The sequence below is a fragment of the Anolis carolinensis genome, chromosome 2, assembly GCF_035594765.1.
Source record: "Anolis carolinensis isolate JA03-04 chromosome 2, rAnoCar3.1.pri, whole genome shotgun sequence".
Classification (NCBI taxonomy): Eukaryota; Metazoa; Chordata; class Lepidosauria; order Squamata; family Dactyloidae; genus Anolis; species Anolis carolinensis.
In genome coordinates this window covers 29,686,918-29,687,651 of record NC_085842.1, presented here as the reverse complement: position 1 = coordinate 29,687,651, position 734 = coordinate 29,686,918, and the positions used below count along the sequence as shown (strand labels likewise).

Genomic DNA, 734 nt, shown 5'->3' with positions numbered 1-734 from the left:
CGCCACCTCTGAAGATGCCTGCCATAGATGTGGGCGAAACGTCAGGAGAGAATGCTTCTGCAACGTGGCCATACAGCCCGAAAAACTCACAAAACCCAGTGATTATCGTCATGAAACAACCCCAACTCTTCCCTGTAGAACTAAGTCACTGCAGGTAAAATGGTCTCAAACTGCATTAATTCTGCAGTGTAGATGCACCCTACAACACTTTCACACAAGACAGAGAGACTTGCGAATAAGCAATGCCTGGTATCCATTTGTAGTTCAAACACGGTGTTTCTTTTGTTTTCAAAGCAAGGTTATTGTTTAAATTAGTCGGACTGGCGATCCAGATAAAAAGAATGAGCCTCTTTACTGTTTAAATGGCTGGCAAACGCCTCGCGAAACGTCCTTATCAAGCAAAACTCCGGCGGCAGAACACGTGCCTTCGATAGCTCAGCTGGTAGAGCGGAGGACTGTAGAGTGTGTAATGCTAAAGTCATCCTTAGGTCGCTGGTTCGATTCCGGCTCGAAGGACAATAATTTTTTTTTTTTGCCTAGCAATTTCTAAAAATATACCCATATTGTATAGGCGACCAGAGAAAAAAAAGAAAAAGAGTTCCCACGAGTGTAGAGGAAATCGGAGTGTTTATAGTGTAGAATTAAAGCAGTTTGGCACCTCTTTAACTGCCATGGCTCATTGCTACGGAATCCTGGGATTTCTATTGTTATTTTTGTGGCAACAGAGCTATTTT

General features: G+C 43.1%; 1 non-coding gene across 1 annotated transcript; it reads left to right on the top strand.

The window, feature by feature from the left end:
- Positions 1-424: 424 nt before the first annotated feature.
- On the top strand, positions 425-516 carry trnay-gua (transfer RNA tyrosine (anticodon GUA)). Its single transcript is given in 2 exon segments — positions 425-461; positions 481-516. It is a non-coding gene; the product is annotated as a tRNA-Tyr (tRNA).
- Positions 517-734: the final 218 nt, after the last annotated feature.